This window comes from Crocodylus porosus, unplaced genomic scaffold, assembly GCF_001723895.1.
Source record: "Crocodylus porosus isolate Cpor-Errol unplaced genomic scaffold, CroPor_comp1, whole genome shotgun sequence".
Classification (NCBI taxonomy): domain Eukaryota; kingdom Metazoa; phylum Chordata; order Crocodylia; family Crocodylidae; genus Crocodylus; species Crocodylus porosus.
In genome coordinates, this window is record NW_017728917.1 from 503,184 (window position 1) to 520,972 (window position 17,789).

The window sequence follows — 17,789 nt, forward strand, 5'->3', positions numbered from 1 at the left end:
ATTGACAAGTGGCCACCTGCAGCACCCAGTGTTGCTCTGGGACCACAACATTCAGAGGCAGCCTCTGAATTGGGTAGGTCCTTACTCGTATGCTATATTCAGATAAACATACATGGAAAATAAAGATTTCTACTGTATCTGAGGACCAAAGTGGGAAATTGAATAACTGTTGCTCGCTCGGTCCCACAGTGGAATTTCTCTCCCTGCTGTCAACTTTTGATCAGGAGGGCAACTATATCTACAAATGTTCTCACTGGGTGTTATAGAGACTGCGGCGGTGCACCTTTTGGGGTGCCTGCCGCTTTAAGGGCTTGTGCAGGCTGCAGAGGAGCCTGCAGGAGGGAGTGGCAGAGGGACAGTGTCCTGTGGGAAGATTTTAATGAGGGAGGTGTGTGGCAGTGCACCTTTTGGGTGCTTACCACTTTAAGGGCTTGAACAGACTGTGAGGCAGCCTGCAGATGACTGCAGAGCCAATCAAGCCAGGAGGCCGCCTGATTGGAGCAGGGCTGAGCATCCTCAGTATAAGAGCAGGCGCCAAGGAGCAGAGACTGCAGTTGCTGCTGAAATGCTGCCGAGGTAACTTCGTCCTGTTGGAGATGGGCTCCTCCCAGGGGTGGATAGAGGTCAGGGTAGGAACTGTGGGGATGGAGAAGGTTCCTAGGGACCCAAGTTGGTCCTGAGCCCTGAGGAAACAGCTACAGGCCTAGGGAAGAGCAAGGCCAGCCTAGGAAAGGGGCTTAGAGAATATGGGCCTAGTGAGGGGGGCTAGGCAAGCCCCTGATTGGAACTGGTGGTGACTGAGGCCAGGGGCTTAGATGAGCCCAGTGGAGTAGCCGGGTATAAGATCTGGGGGCTCTGTGCAAGCTGGGCATGAGATGACTGTCTTATAGTGGGGCCCATGGGGACCCCCTGTTGAGTAGGAAAGCCAGCTGCTGCCAGACTGATCCTTTGAACCTCAACTGGCCAATGCAAGGGGGCCAGGGCCAAAAGGCCAAAGGGCAAGTAAGCCCACCATGAGGGGCAAGCAAGGGCTGTGGAGAACTACTGGCCCAGAGGCAGAACCAGGGCGTTAAGGAAGCAGAAGGTCCCTCTTCAGTGGGGGAATCCAGTGTCAAGAGAGGAGAGAAAGTCAGCTAACAAGCAGGCTGGTATAAAGGAGCCTGAAGCTCAGCCTCCTGATGCAAGGGATCCTGCAAGGGGCCTGTGAGAGTGGTGGGGCCAGTGGTTGAGAAACAGGTTATGAGGTGGAGGCTGCATCATAGTGTTCAGGAGCAAGCAGTTAAGGAGAAATATCAGGGAGCCCAGTGAGGGGAAGAAAGCCCAGGGCAGGTAGGCCTGCGGTAGGTCCTGGGGAATGACCTAAAACTACACCCTCCTGGGGAGGATGATGGAGTGGGGCTGCCTCTGGTGGGGCAGTCTTCAGGAAATGCCATACTTGTGCCTTCCTTGTGAAAGCCCAGCCCCCACTGTCTTGTAGGTGACCCTGTGGACAGGAAAAGCTAGAGGAAAACACCCTGAGAGAAAAGCACCAAGCTTTGGCAATAGCACAAAGGCCAGGCAGGCCCAAGGCCCAATGCCTGTAGGAGTGGGGCCTACTGGGAGGCCTGAATGAGAGTGGGGGTCCAGGTATGTCAACAGATGCTTGAGTGGGTCATAGGCCAAGAGATGGGTCCAGGCACATCGACAGACACATGAGGCCCAAGGGACATAAAACCCGGAAGCCCTCGTGAGGGGGTGGAGTAGTTACCCCAGGGAGGGGCAAGGAGCCCAGAGTGCAGGGGGGAGTAGAGGCCTGAGGCCAAGGTGTGTTCAAGGACACCTGAAGCCAAGTTTGGGCCAGAGGCTGAGTGCAGCCCAGCAATGGGGCCGGGGGAGTAATGGTAGTGATTTTTGGATGCCATTTGTGAGGCATGAGATGCAGTAAAGGGAAGGGCGGAGCTGTGTAATACGCCCTTGGCATCAGGGCATTAAATGGGCAGCCTCCCACATTTTTCCACCTGGTTCAGATGCATCAAGGCGTGGTGGTGAATTAGGGTGGACTGCCATAGTTAGGTGGGCAGGCCAACATTGTGGCTGGCCCTGGGATGGCCTCCTCTCACAGAAACTAACAAATCTTCCGATGTCTGTAAAAAGCCTCAACTATCAGCTGTCATTATTACTAGATTACTTATTCCACAGCCCTTCTTGGGGTCTTACCTATTACATCCAGCACAAAGGATAGGCCCTTAGACCCTGCAGCTTCAGTTTCTCCAGTGTCAAACCAAGGCCTGTATCATGCCCTTGTCTGCCAACTACTCCTTTTGGGAGCTTATGGGAGCAGTTGAGTAAATCTGACTTTAAATCAGATGTTTCAAAACTAAAAGTTGTTTATTTTTGCCCAAAGGTTCCTGGCCCTTTAAAGAGGTGGATTCTAAACCAGAAGGAGAACTGAAGGCATGCTCCTTACCTGAGCTTAATCAATTTGCCTGGTTTCCCACCTCCCAAATTTGGAAGGACAGACTGCACCACTTTTCCCATACTACGAGCGTTTGTGTAGAGGCATTTGAGGCCTCCTGTGGATGTGTGCACTGGCCCCCTACTTTCAGCATTACCCTGGCCCCTGTCGCTTACCTGTGTATATGTTCCGCTTGTCAGCCTAGGCTGGGCTGTACTTGTGGGTGTTGCTTGGTTTGGCAGTCCATAGCTTCCTCTGCCTTCGTCTTCCCCTTCCGCCAACGAGCCTAGTTGAAAGCTCACCGGAGGAGATCCGCCAACCTAGAAGAAAACACACGCTTACCTTTAGGGGTAATTAGTCAGAACATACCTCATAGGGTAAATTTGGTTCTAAACAAGGTACTTTATGATACATTCCACCAGCCTGTCTTTTCTCATTTTATTCCTAATCTCCCTAAAACTTTTGTGGTAAACACCAAACACAAAAGTAACCTCGGAAGGAGCAAATAACTGAGCTGTTGTTGAAAGGAAGTACTTTGGCTTATACTTCTCTTTGGTTTTGAGAGTACCCAGAATGAGGATGTGGGTTTTTTGTAAGCTAGTGACTCGAGAGTGTAGATGTCGTGGGTGAGTTTGTTTGTGGCACATGTATTGTGTATGCGTTTATTGTGAAAGCATTAGGGCAATGTTTATTTTAAAGAATGAGATAAAGATAGGCCCCAGACCTCTGCTCTTGATGTGTCTTCATTTGGGGAGCTTAAAGGGGAGATGTTTTCTTATACCTTTTCAGAAAGCTGTCAGGAGTGCATTTGCTAGAGTCAGAGCTGTTGCACCAAGCTCCAAAAGGTTCTTAACAGATTGGAAGTAGCAGCCCTGAGAAGCCAGATGGGCCTGGGGTTACAGAACTAGCATAGACCTGGAAATTGTTTCTTTTTCATGACTAATACAGATTTTACATGGCTGAGGGCAGATCTCTGTATTCAGTTCCTCCTGCATATTTGACAGAGGAAAGGGGTAATATTTATACGCTATTTCACAGGAGTGTTCTGAGAATGAATACACAGAAGACTGCATGGTGCTCAGGTAATGTGCTGATGAGAACAGTATGTGTACCTTGGATAGCAGTGGGATCGTTGTTGATTCATCAGGGACTTATGTAACTGCTTTATGGCTGAACTAGTGTTTTGAAAAAGCAGAGCAAGAACTGCGGAATTGACGGAACCAGTACCATGCTCCAGATGCCACCAGTCGTGCTAGAAACAGATACTGTAATTTTGGAAAAAAGTTGGAAATTTCACTTAACACTGACAGATCACCAGGTACCTTGAAATAATGCCATTTTGACCTCTGGTTTGGTTTGGTTTGGGTTTTTTTCCTCCTTTTTCATAGTTGGCATCTGAAACAGCTAATGATTTATAGTTAATGCTGTTATGTAGCTTCTGGACTTGCTGAAGTGTTAGTTTCTGATTTCTAACTTTTTCTAGGCAGAGGTGTTGGTATTAGAATAGTCATAGTAAATTTTAAAGGGACAGTACTCAGTGAATGAAGGATGCTGACAGCAAAGTTTCATTCAAACATTTTAAAATCACTTGGGTGTTTCATGTACGGCCCTTCATCAAAAATCAGGAAGGGCAACTCTGATTCTAGATGTTTGCGTTTAAGAGGTGCATTGTAAATGTCTACCCTAGCAATAGAGCTGCAACTGTCTACATTAGCAGCATAATCAAAGACAATGTCATATGGAGAACTGTGGTGTCTGGACTCTGAGATGAACCATAGGTCTATAACTGTCCTCAAAGAAGTTTTTTATCCTCTAGTATCAGACTGTATGATTCTTAAAACAGTACAAGGATCAGGGTATCCTTCGGGAGCACAGCAGTTAATGCCTTTCTGCTTGCACGACTTGTTATCTTCAACTTTCTCATCTCATCTCATTGCTCTGCTTCAACATTGAGTGTTGTAGGGCTCATGATTATGCATGAGACTTGTATTGGTTAGAGGCCTTATCAAATGACATTTACCAAAAAAAACCACAAGTAAAGATTTTTGAGCTAGGGTTAGAGTTGGTGAAAAATTAGCATGAGGTCAGTTCTTGCACATGAGGTCTGTTCTTGAGCATGACGGCTCCTATAAAGTAGAAGCACATGAAGAATTAATGGTTACAGGAGTAGAGCTGATGAATACATTTTTTGTGTACCAAGGCATAAAATGTTCTGGTAAGCCTTCCTAAATGACTAATTGTTAAGAGGATGTGGACAGGGTTGGGGAGAGATTTGTTTTCCCCTCTAGCAAAGATGAGGATAGCTATTAATTATGTTTCAGTGACATGAAGACTCACCCCAGCAGTGCCAAAAGAATTTGGTATACCTGCCTCAAAGAATTAGTGACAGATCCTAATAAACACAGAATGCTAGTCACTTGAATATAACATAGGCTTGTGAGCATTGCAGGGCACACTTGGTCTGTATCTTGTATTTTGTAAGAGGCCAAACACACAATTGATGCTTAATGTAATTTTTTATTTCTGGCTTCAGTAAAAACCAGGTTAATATGCATTTTGTTAATTTATATACACAAAATTGCAGTCTCCACTGGCTTAATAGTACAGTGCTGTAGTGAAATCCTCTTTTCCCTGTAACTTCATTACTCCTAAAAAAACCCCCCAAAAAATAATAATAGAACTATTTCTGAAACATTCTTCTGATGCAGTTGTTTTAGAGAGCACATACTAAATTAACAGATTATACATTGTGACTGATTATCTTAGTTCTCTAATTGCATACTTGCTAACTTTATAAAGCATGGGACTCTCCTATCAAAATGCAGTTATTTGAGATTTTTATGTACATGTATATTGAATTAAATAGAAATGCTAACTGTTTTTCTGTATTATAAATCATTTTAGTCAAGTATTTCTTCATCATTGTTAACTTTAATGCTATTTTCCTTCTTGGGATGGCTGGGTTTTCCTCCTCATAGACGGGAAACCTGAAGCACAACAGTTCTTGTCCATGGTGTCTCAAGAAGACTCTGTTAAAGCAAGCTTGAAGGCATGAACGCCAGTCTATTCTCCTGTACTTTAATTTGCCAAGTCTGTGGGAATACAGGTCTTGGAGGGTGACAATAGCGCCCCCCACCCCCCCCCGAGATTGGCTGGTTCCACCACTGGCTTCTGCAGGTGGTTGCCGCTTGCCACCCTGCCACTGCCGCCCACAAATGGTGCCCCCCCCCAGTCTCAGGAGGCATCAGTCACCCATGGTGTGTGTGGTCTCTTCTGCAGTGGTGGGTGTTTATTTGCTACCTCCAGTCTTGTTGCATTGAATAGAATAAACTTTTATCCAAACCACTGTTGATGAGTTCACTTGATTCTTCAGTATATACTGGCCTCTCCTTTCCATTTCATCAAGTGTAGGCATTTCTCAGTTTTTGCCTCCTCAACCTTCTATGTTAATTGCAATAGAGCTGGGGGGACACCTCATGCATAACAAAAATGGGTTTTTCCCTCTTTCATAACTGCTGCACGTAAAGTTTGTGAGGAGTTTTGTCTCTGTTCTTCTCAGTTAATCCATAATCCACTTCAAAAGCACTCCTTTTGTTTCGTGCACAACAGTAGTCTAATTTCTGATATTGTGTCCCTGACCCTGTCTTCTTTTCATGTAACTCTCTAATCTGTAGCCTGCCTTGAAGTTTGTCCATTGTAGAACCTGTTTCTCCAGTCATGTAGTCATTTCATTATTCCGTTCTTTTGGCTCAGTTCATTCACTGTTTCTGCTTACTGTGCTTTCCGTTTGAGTGCTTTCCAAGTCGTGGACATCTAGAATTTTACGCCCATTCCAGTTTCTCCCAGTTCTTCTTCTTGACAGGAGTACTTGTAAGTACCTTACTTTTTTTTGCTGTGCAGCCTGCGTCTGCTAAACAATGAAGATATTTTACCCTAAACCCGCTACCAACTTGACCAGTGTTCTGACTTCCATTAAAATGTCTTTTTCATTGTACCTTCACGATGTCTTTCCAGCCATTTGCTAAGCTTCCTGTCTTAGTCCAGAATCTCTATTGGACTGGCTTTTGTGAAGTAGTCTGGGCTCTTTCTTACCCTGCCCTTTCATTCCAGAAACATCACTGGTCCCTTGAATCTCCTAAAAAGTAGTGCATTCTCTCCTGCCAGTAGTGTGGGTAAACCACTTAGCACAAAATTGCTGCCCATTTCTACGAAGTTAAGTTCTGGAGTGGTAAAGTATAGAGCAGTACTAAAAACTGATGAGATGCCTCCTGGTATCCAGTACTGCCTGGTTATGAGATATGTATGTCAGACACATCATAAGTCATAGCCAATATGAGGACAGGTGTCAATGGGGACCACCTTCAGAAGCACAAGTGAGGGAACAAACTGCAAACCACTCACTTACACTGTAGACTCACAAATACTATTAATGCCTTTGAATATTCCCCACCCCAGCAATTGTGAATTGCATGTTAAAACCATTGTCTGAGAGTGCCATTCAATCTGAGAAGTTTGTACTGACACAGTTAGTACAAGCAGGGTCTTGTTCCGCTTCTCTAGCATTACAACCTCTTAACCCCTTTACCCCAGCCTAATATAGGCTACATGACTAACTGCATGTTTTAGACTGCCTCAGTATATACCAACTATGTATGCTACCCGTGTAGCTACCGTGTGCAGTGTTCTGTATTCTCTTCCGACTCTATAAAGCCATGCAAATAATCATAACATTTAACATTTTCTAATAGAGTTTTGAATTTGTTGATTTTTTTTTTCTATAAACAGAGCCATTGAGAGTATAAAACACATTGAAAACAGAAACAGCAATAGTTTTGGCTAATTAAGCTTCAGTATTACAGAGTTGAGAATCCTATCAATAGCAAATGATTTAAACCACATATAATATATGTTCCACGTTTAATGCAGACAATTAGCTTGTATTTTTTTCCAATTGAAAATAAAAATCTCTCTTTCTCTGTCTCCCCCCTTTTTTTTTTTTCCTCTGTCTCCTCTTGTTTCGGAAGCACTGCAATCGTAGGTTAATACTGTTTTTGTTCAGAAAATGATCCCAGGTTTCAAATAGCCCAATAGTTTGAGTTGCTTTTTGATTAAATATCATCAATTTATATTTTACTTCAAATGTCTGCATCAATGAGAGAACAGAAATATATTGGGGTAAAACTTTGTTTTGAATACAGCAGTCTAATGCAACTGAACCAAAGTTTGGTAGACCAAGAAAGTTGGTTTCTTCAAAGTCATATTTTATTCATTGAGACCTTAGAAATCTGGCATGCTTCTGAAATTGGCGTGATACCAGACATTTTTACAAAAGAAGCGAGTAAAAACATTAGGAAATGTAGTGTACTATGTTTACCAATGTATATCATACTTCTTATTACTGAAAAGGGAGGTCTAAAATTAAGAGGTCTCACACTAATTCTGTCCAACAAAAAATAATGGAAATCATTGTAATAAAAGCTGACAGATTTAATCAAATTTATGCTAAAAAAAATTTTCCCACAATTTTATTGCTTTTCAGGGATGCATCTTAAATGCACATGCGTCTTGCACATTGGAAAATATAGTAACTTGTTGACCCTGCAGTAGTATTTGATGTTTGGAAAAAAAATATCACCAGTAATGATTGTGCAGGAAGAGAAATTTGCCTTTGCAATGCCCCTGTCCATAGTCTTTTTGCTGATAGAACATCTCCATTTGTGTAAAACAAGAAAAGTAGGCTGGAGTTTCAACTATTCTTCATGAAACTACCTACAAGGAAGCTGAGGCTTTTTTATTAGATCAATCCTTGACAAGTCAGGAAAACAGAAACAATTTCTGCTGAATTTAATGGAAAATAAGAAAAAGACTTCATACTCGCCAGTTAAAGGCCTGCTTCAAGAAAAGGTAAATGCAAGTAACTGTCACTTTCTTGAATCTCTAAATTAATCTCTTGAAAGTAGAATGTGCAGTGGAAAGATTGGGCATTAAGTTAGACCCTAAGAGTCTGCACTCACCAAGTCCTGTAGCATTAAGAGGTAATAGGCAGAAACTTCTTTCCTAGATACCATGGAATGACACTTTTTGAAAACAAAATAGTAATAAGAGGTATAAACTTCAAAATCAGAAAAACAATTTGAGGTAAAGTAGTACATAAAAATATTTAAGAAGGATCCTATATTACAATAGCAGAAATACAGCAGGTTGTAATGAATGCTGATTGTACTTAGCAGGTACTCCATTTTTATGAGCATCAAATCTGCAGAGTTGCATAAATTGGCTGATTAAACAAAAAAGACTGAATATAAAAGAACAACTAATTTTTTGCTGTTCAAACTTTCAAGCTGAGATTTAGAGAAAATAACAATAGTAGTTTTAGATGTACATACTAATGTTCCTCTTTTTTAAATTTAAGTACTCAATGAATTTTTCTGTGAAGAAATTCATAGTGCAGTAGGCAAAGCATTTGTCATTGGCAGTCCTTTGATTCGAGAATGACCAGCCCATTGATGGGCCTTGAAGTGACTTAAGAGTCCAGTCTTTGAACTCAGATCCATCTGCAGAAATTACAGGTCTTTCCACAGAGAAGAGTAGGCTGCAGACTGGGATTCCTGTCCTCTTCCTTCCTCTACTCTCTTCTCTGCATTGAGGGCAAGAAGTTTTTACCTTGAACTAGGTTACCTCTTGGTTGAGGTTGCAGTGTCATTTGGGGTTGGTTGGCAACCAGCTCTTCCCAACCCTTGATGTCAGCATCTGTTTTCTTAAAGGTATGCCTTCAAAATATCCTTGTAGTGTTTCCTCTAGCTACTGTGAGATCTCAAGCTATTACTAAGCTGGGAATAGAGCACTTACTTTTTGGAGTTGACAATTGGGCATCCACACACTGTCCAGTGCAGTGAAGTTGGTGCTTGAGGATCACTGACTCAGTGCTGGTAACACTGGCTTCACCAACAATGCTGGTGTCTGTGTGGTAATCTTCCCATTTGATGTGGAGGATTTTCAGGAGTCACTGTTGGTGATGCCTCTCCAGGCTCTTGAGACCCCCACATCTGGGTTTGATTACTACATTGTAGACTTGGATCTTGGTGTCTTTCTGGAGATCACAATGAATAAAGATATGCTGAAGCAATTTGCCAAAAGAGGCACTTGCACACCAAATCCTGTGCTGGATCTCATCATCGATGTTCACTTTCTGAGAGGGATGACTATTGAGGTAAGGGAAGTGTTCAGCTACTTCCAGGGTCTTTCTCTCAATGGTAATTTGGGGAGGAGGGGTCACATTCATGACCCCAGAGCAAGCTGACAGAGCACTTTGGTGGTCTTGGTGTTGAGAGAGAGACCCACAGTTTTGGTAGGCTTCTTCAGAGAGATCCAACACAGCCTGGAGGTTTTCCTCAGTGTGTGTGCAAGGATGGCACAGTTGTTATTGTATTCATGGTTAAGGATGGTTGTTTTTGAGTACTTTCATCTTCGAGTGGTAACGTCCCTGATTTGAAGAGCCTTTCATCCATTTGGTAGTTGGTGTCAATTCCAGAACAAAGGCAGTCCTTAATGAGAACCAACAGGACTGTCAAAAAAAAAAAAAAAAAAAAAGGAGAACAGTTGAGGCAAGGACTTATTCTTGCTTTACCCCAGTTCAGATGACAAATGGATTGGTCTCCAATCTGCTACAAAGTATGTCAGTCATCTAATCATGGAAAAGCCTTGGGATCTTGATGTACTTTTCAGGACATCCAAATCTAGCCAGTACGTTCCACAAAGCTTCATGATTGATGGAATCAAAGACCCTAGTAAATCAGTGAAGGCCATATACAGGTTCTGATGGTGTTCCTGACACTTTTCTTGTATCTGGAGGACAACAAAGATCATTTCAGTTGCCTTATGGGATGGTCTGAAACCACACTGAGGTTCTGGCAGGACTTCCTCAGCACATGGTAGAAGATGGCTCAGGAGGATGCAGGTGAGGATTTTTCTGATGTGGAAAGGAGGGCAATACCTTGATAGGTCCCATACACAGACTTATCTCGTTTCTTGAAGATAGTTATGAAGTTGGCATTCCTGAGGTTATAGAATCATAGAAAAGTAGGGCTGGAAGGGACCTCCTTAGGTCATCTAGTCTAATCCCCTGCCTGAGGCAGGACCATCCCATCCAAACCGTAATCTAAACTCTAAGTAAGACTACCCTCAACCCTGATGCAACGTAGACCTAGCACCCTAACCTGCCACAGGTAAAGCAGGGGCACTACAGCAGTCCGGTGTCTTCTATGAAAAGTTGTCAGCATATGCATAAGCGATCCCTGGTAGAGGGCCATGCTCTCTGCTACAGAGGAAAGCAAGAACCCCCACAGTCCATACCAATCTGACAATGGGGCAAAATTCCTTCCCGACCTCAAATGTGGCATCCAGTCTGACTCTGAGCAGAGGGGCAAGACTCTAGTCAGGAACCCTCTAGCTTTGGTCCCAAGAGGAGCATTGACACACCCTAGTCAAAATCCCCAGCCTTGGCTCTAGCCAGCACCCAATGCCTGTGGGCTTGAAAACACCCCAACGCATGCATCAGAAAAAGTTGGGGAGGGAGCGGGAGCAACCAGCAAAGCCCAGAAGCTTGGGAAATACCTATGGTAGAACATAGGTATGATCCCCAGAAATCTTTTTGTTCCAAATCTGGAAAGTGTCAGAACCAGTTCCTTACCACTGGCCTTCTACAGTTCAGCAAATGTGTCATCCAGTTCAGAAATCTTGTTCTTGGTTTCTTGGAGACATGCCAGACTTCTTCTAGGACAGGAGGTTTGGTGAGGGATGTTCTTTCAGGGGGTTGGGTCATGGACTGGTGGTGGTATCCATCACAGTCGACTTAGTCAGGAGTGCCTCAAAGTGCTCTTTCCTTCTAGCTTGGATAAATTTATTGTTTTTTAGGAGCATCAAGCCATCCTGTGATCACAAGAAAGTAGGAACTTTAGAAGTGGAGCTGTAGGTGGCTTTTTTTCCTGGAAAAAGCTATGTATGTCATGTTTGTCAACATAGGTGGCTTTATATTACTACCACTTTTTTCATTTCCTGGATCCTCCTTTGAGCTTTAGCTTTGAGGAGCTGATGCATCTTTTGCTGAGGTGAGGTATCATTTTGCCAAACACAATAAGCCCTTCTCTTCTGGTCAAGGAGGGCTTGGATCTTGGTGTCACTCTCATCAAACCAGGCTTGGTGTCAATGGGTGGTATATAATCAATGGATTCAGCACAGACCGTATGGACAGCTATTTTTAAGTGCCTTCCAGAGTTCCCCAGAAGTAAGCCAAAATCCACATTTTTCCGTGATCAAAATGAAACACCACTATATCTATATAACTGTATCTATAATGGTGTTTCATTTTCATCACAAAAATGTGGATTTTGGGTTACCTTTTTTTATCTGAAAATTAGGGATTTTTTTTATCCAAGAAAACCAGGATCCCTGCTGATGAGGCAGTTCTTGATGGTGTACCCGATACTGTAAATGCATCTGTCTTGGGCTGGTTTCCCCTTTGAGAAGGTGTAGTCTCTGCCCTCTTCCCTCAGCTGGCCCTCATCAGATCCTCTGGTTTCACTGAGAGCTACAGTGTTGATGCTTTGTCTCTCTGCTTCCCTGGCAGTTCTTTCTGGTCCTTCATTGTCTTGGTTATCCACCAAGGTGCAAATTTTCCACGTTGTGAAAGCAAAGCATTCAATGCATAGACAGCCTGTAACTGAGAAGTCTAATGGCAAGAACATATATTAATAATATGTCACCCACTGGGTTTTATTTGCCACTCTTACATGGCGTATATGACAGTGTAATTGTTTTTAAGTCAAGGCACTTTCACTCATCTTTCCCTGGCTCCCTTCATTCTTGAATTTTTCATATTTCCACCACTTCCTTTTTCATATTCATTCCTCATCAATTGTTCTGATTATTGTTTGTTATCTTAATAGTCTTGTTGGGAATGTGAAGCTGAAGGGTAATAAAATAGTCAAGACTACCATTTCTACAACAAGCACTGTTTTAGCTGTCTTCAACTGAGAAATTAGTGTTCCTGCAGCTTGCTTTGTTTTTGTCTTGTTTTCCTTTCATTGCATTGCCTAGAGCAGTGGCTCTCAACATTTTATGTACCAGGTCCCATCTGTAAACATCTGTGGCCACTCCTGATCTGCTGCCCCCAGGCCCCAGCCCCCCAGTGTGTAGGATGGGGGGAGCTGAGGGGGGTGGTCTCCAGGCAGCCCCTTGCAGGCTATAACTCTGCCAGCCTGCAAAGGAAAAGCCATGGTTTCCTATGTTTAAAGTTTTGTTCATGACCCTTTTATATATTCTGGTGACCCACTTTGGAGTCGCAACCCATGGGTTGAGAGAGACTGGCTTAGGGTATAGTGCAGGGTGGTGATTAAAATCCTGTGCCAGGGAATGGGCAGCAATGGTGTAAATGCCACCATAATGCCAAGACAAAGGAAGGGCAGTGCTGCCTCTACAAGTGAGTAGATAATGAAACCCAATTGTTCCTCAGGTTTCTTTCTGAAAAAGAGTCTGGTTGTGGTTTCTGGTATGCAGAACTTTGTCCATTATGATCCTGAGAGATGACCAAACTCAGTTTTAAAGGATCACCAAAAACCTACTGATTTGGCCTGGATTTGAAGTAATGAAATAAATCACAAGATCTTCAAAAGAATTCATTCTCCATTTAAACCCTGAGATGGCCAGGTCAGCATCCCGCCACTTACATTGTTCATCTCCAGATCAGTAGTGTAAAGGAGCTTGGAGAGGTGGATGGATAGTCTTCATAATTGTAAAGCTTTTTGGTGACCTCAGTGAATGAATTTTTGTAGTTTTAGTTGAGTTCCTAATGGATAAGTATCCATGTACCAAAAAATTAAAATCTGTCACAAACAACATCTCTTTGGTAGTCTCACTAGGGATGCCAGAGGCCAAACGAATTATACCTTATAGACTAACTAAATTAGAGATGCAAAGCATAAATTTGTTAGCAGCAACTTACTTCATCAAACTGCCTTCACAGTTCTTTCATAGGACTTGATGAAGTAAGCTGCTACTTAGAAAAGCTTATGCTGTGCATGTCTGATTTATTCAGTTTGTAAGGTGCAGATCTCCCCTCCTTTCTGCCTGACTTCAGACTAACACAGCTAACTACATCCTGCTGTGCCCAAGGATTAAATGAGCCATAGAATTTTTTCACTCTGGCAACCCCCTTCAGAGCATTACAGCGTTGGTCTCAGAAGGAGTTTGTGAAACTCCTACTACTTTGAAAACCTGGTCAGTCCGTGTATATGTCTAAGTGGAATGAGAGCTCTCCAAATTCTGGCCAGAAAGCAGTGTCTCATTACCAATTCTCTGAGCCATGCGGTTGTCTTTAATGGTATTTCTCTAGCAAACATCCTTACATCAGCTTGTCATTCCTTATCGCATGTAATGGTAAACAGATGAACAAGATGCCCTTGAAATATACTGTTCTTTCTTTTAAAAAAAAAAAAAAAGAACAAAGCAATACTATAATGGTGGGTTTCAGCCTGATGCCAAGCGGGGGTAGGAGGGGTGGCACGCAGCTGGACATCCCGGAGCAGGGAGATGGGGATGGAGCACCACCGCCTCTCAGAAGCAGGGCTAGGGTGGGGAAGGTCACTAGGCTGGTGTGTAGCAGCGGCATTTGCCACGTGCAAGCTTGCCCACCCCTCAGAGAGGCGTTGCTGCCCTCAACCCACCTCGACCCTGCTCCTGGGAGGTGGCAGTGCTCCATCTCCACCCTCCCACACGTACCCCCTAGGACTGGTCCAAGTACCCCCAGAGGTACGCGTACCCCCACTTGACAACCCTGGTCTAAAATCATTCCATTTTAGAGCTGTAGTTCCAGCCTCTATCAAAAATGTTTCTGTGTAAATAAGACCTTGTTATAAGATGGTCTTTTATCTTTTATGCTGTTGCCATAGGAAAAGTGGTGGTGGGTGTAGTTGCTGTGGTGGACATGGCAGTATCTGCTGTGATTCCTGGCAAAGATTTAGACTTGACTAAACAGAAGTTCAGTCAAGGTTATTGAGGCACTTACACAGGCTTCATTGATAAATGAGCTGAAAGGTGGTCTTATTTCAATGTGTTGCCCATTCTGCGGTGAGCCCAAAATAAGCACAGAGCAAAGCTGGTTAACCTATGTTGAAAACATGTGAATAAATACATAAAAGGGCAAATAAAATTGGTGCAGACCAGTCTGTTCTTGCAGAGTCCAGTATGAAACCTGGCTGTGCCTTCAGCACTTACTGAGAACCATAAACCCTGAAAGAACAGTCCTTCACATGAGCGTCACAATTAATCCTGTGAGACTTTTTAGGTTCAGCCTCTGTTAAACTGGTAAATATTCACCTTTTTCAAACAGTTTCAAGTAGTCCAACCTGTTTCTGGTGCAGTTAAATGGCAGCTCATTCCATATACTTATCTCTTCTCTCCAAGATAGACCTCATGTCCAATTTCTCTTGCAGCTTCTGTTCAGTGGAGGGAGCACTGCCAGACAGCCATGCTTAAGGACAAGTGATGGAGGCAAGTACTGCCTTTTTTATTTTGCTTTTTATATGCACCCTGACATTGTTTCTGCCATCTTCTCAGATTGAACAGCTTCACTTCCCAAAACTGCTAAGAAATAACTGCCCAGTTGAAGGAATATTTGAAAGTGTTTTAGGATGTAATTTTAGACAGTGCCATAAAATGCTCACTCAAGTCTGACAGGGTATGTTGAGTCATTCATTTTGTAGCTTAATATCTTGCCTTTTTTCCTCAGAGTAACTGGAATTTAAAAACATCTGAGCCGTATCTTGAAGAGTTCAGTGCCTGATTTTTGTTTTTCCATTGAACGGGACAAAGTAAAAGTTGTCATATATGAAAAACAAGGCTTACTTTAGATAATGTTGATCTTTGCTTTAAGCTTGGATCGAATTGAGTGAATACAGCAAGGCACCTTGAATATTCATGCCAATAAAATACACTGATTAATTCACAATCCTCTTCATTTCTGATTGCAGGTCTTTTGTTTGTTTCTTAAACAAATAAGTAAGAACATTTGCACCAGAAATGCATGGTTATCTATTTTGAAAAGGACTTTTAGGCCTGAAATAGTCATCAAACAAAAAAAAAAAATACAAATGTAGGGATCTAATCTGTTGATGAAAAGAAGGGATCCCTTAAGTTATCATAAGAAGAAATGAGAAACAAGTCAATTTAGTTTAATATGTCAGTTGTGCAGTGAACACAGGTAATACTTAGTGTGACCTGTTTGCACAAACACAACTGTTTTGTGCAAATAAATTTCATATCAAATAAGAAATGGTACTCATGTTTGCCGTTAGTTTGTACATAGAACATAAGGCTAGATTAGCCAGAAAGATAATTTCCACCAACCAATTCCTGCAGCTCCAACAACTGGGATATTGGGTTTGGATTTAAAAACCTTCATGGTAAACTAACTCTGAAATGTATTAGAGATGTTAACAGTACTGTTTAGAGAATAAATTCTTCATTTTTATTCTAAACTCAAATTCAACAAGGACTTTTGGAAACTGAATACTCTGGGAAGTCTTAAAATAAACAAGGCACTACGGGTCAACTGTCAAGTTACATATTTTGTATGCCAAACAGGGTTTGGGTCTATTGCGTTTTAACCAATGGGATTTGTTCACTGAACCATTTTGCCTGTTGGATGAAATGGAAACTAGGTTATAGTTCTGTGTTTTTCCTTCCAGAAGTCAGACTGAATGAAGACCCAGCTCTGGGCTGTCTCTGGACACACTGTGCATTAAACAAAATAAAAACAGTATATATAATATCCTTGGAGCCTCAAAGTCCAAAGGGGGTGCCAGCAGTAGAGGCATTGAAGGTCATTTGAGCATGTTAGCAGTTAAAAATAAAACATTTGAAGCCAGGTTCTTAGGTTCTATTCCCAACTCTGCTAGTTAATGACTGTATGAATTTGGATAAGCTTTCAGTGCCTCAGTTTACCACATAAAATGGAAATATTAATTTATCCCAATATGGTGCTGAAACTGAATACTTGCAGCAAGCTATGAAATACTCAGATGTAGAGTATTGTACAAGCAAGGTACTTTTTTTCTTATTAAGTACTGCATGTCCTCTTGCCTCCATGGACTAGGGCATCCAGGAGGGTGGGAGATTTGATGCAGCTCTTTTGATTTATTTTTTTTTTTTTTTTTTTTTTTTTTTTTTTTTTTTTTTTTTTCCTGTGCTGCGCATTTAAACAACACTTCAGAACCTCAGCCTAACCCATTGTGCTAGGCTCAAAGTGCTTGAAACTGAGGGAAGTTTTGGATCCTCACCTTCTCCATCTTTGAAACTCCGATGGTTTTTAAATGAATATTCTAATAAATCCTAATATTTTAATAAAACCTCTGTTGCATTTCTAATAAGATCATGGGTTATTCAAGCTCTAGCTGCCTCCTGCCAAGATTGAAAGCGGACTTCTGTGATCTGATTTCTGTATTTTTAGAAGCGCAATCAAAATCCCCTGCAAGAAAACAACCTCCAGTTTCTGAGCATGTGAGCTGATTAACCATGGCAAAGACGTGAACCTTCCCACTCCTCCCTTTCTTGCCTTGTTTTAATATTGTTTTAATATTAAAAAGGGCTCTTTCCCTCTGCCCCTTACCGCAGTCCTCCTGCAGCGGGTTGCTACCTTACTTCTCAGCTGTGGTCTTATGTGGGCAGCTCCCCTTAGAGCCTGTGGATTGGGGTTGGGACTTAGCAGGGAAAAGAAGCTGCATGCTTTCTGTTCTCTAGAGGCTGAACTATGCACATCTGTGCTGCTGCCTCTGCCCTTTTAGTCTTGTCACTCAATACTCTGCTTTTAGAAATACATTTTTGTTTGCTCAGAGACTTTCATGGATGAAATTATACTAATTACAGCTATGTAGCTTCCCTGCGCTCCCTGGAAAGCAGGGCTTTCACATCCAGTTGCCAGAGGAATTGATGGATGGTAATAGCAACAAGCCTTTCCCTAGATTCTGTCAGAGATTTGTACGAATGTGCTTGTACATATTCTGTTTTCTCATGTATCACCAATTTGATCATGATAGGTGTTATACTGTAATTTGAGGTAGGTAGACCAGCTACCACGTTTGAAGCCAAAAAACTCAGACCATTGATAGGAAACCTGGTTAATTTTGCAGTGAAGATTAACTTCTTATGCCTCAGTTGCAGTAATGATAACTGTTGCAGCCCAATGACTCAAGTTTCCAGGTCCTGTTTTGGGCACTGTTCTAAAACAGCATCCAGCCCCTCTTTCTTCTGAGAATAGTTTTTAACCTTTTTATTTCTTCCCAAGCTCCTTGTCTTATATTGA

General features: G+C 42.4%; 1 protein-coding gene across 2 annotated transcripts in view; it reads left to right on the top strand.

Moving 5' to 3' along the window:
• TMCC1 (transmembrane and coiled-coil domain family 1) overlaps positions 1-17,789 on the top strand; it is a 165,859-nt gene that overhangs the window by 18,113 nt on the left and 129,957 nt on the right. For both annotated transcript variants that reach the window (XM_019536545.1, XM_019536546.1), the window contains exon 3: positions 14,923-14,980. The gene's annotated coding sequence lies outside the window, so the exon portion shown is untranslated. The remainder of the gene's footprint in view (positions 1-14,922; positions 14,981-17,789) is intronic.